We start from the raw sequence: 372 nt of genomic DNA, 5'->3' as shown, positions 1-372 counted from the left end.
TTATCTTCCTTTTGTTAAGTTCTATGAGCTCCCTGTAAATGTTGGAGATTAAACCCTTATATCTATGAACACAGTATGTGCTTTCACTTATTTGTATCTTCTTCACTTTCTTCAGTGTCTCATAATATTCCAAGTACAGCTCTTTTATAGCCTTGATTAAATTTATCCCTAGATATCTTTTTTTAAAATGCAATTGTAAATGGGATTGTCTTCTTAGTTTCCCTTTCTGATAATTCATTATAGGTGTATAGAAATGCAAATGATTTCTGGATATTTATTTTATATCCTTCTACTTTACTGAATTCATTTATTGGTTTTAGTACTCTTTTGGTAGAATCTTTAGGGTATCATGTCATCTGCAAAAGAAGACAG

This window comes from Myotis davidii, unplaced genomic scaffold, assembly GCF_000327345.1.
Source record: "Myotis davidii unplaced genomic scaffold, ASM32734v1 scaffold102, whole genome shotgun sequence".
NCBI classification, from domain to species: domain Eukaryota; kingdom Metazoa; phylum Chordata; class Mammalia; order Chiroptera; family Vespertilionidae; genus Myotis; species Myotis davidii.
The sequence above is the reverse complement of the archived record's forward strand: the minus strand, read 5'-3'. Positions refer to the sequence as shown.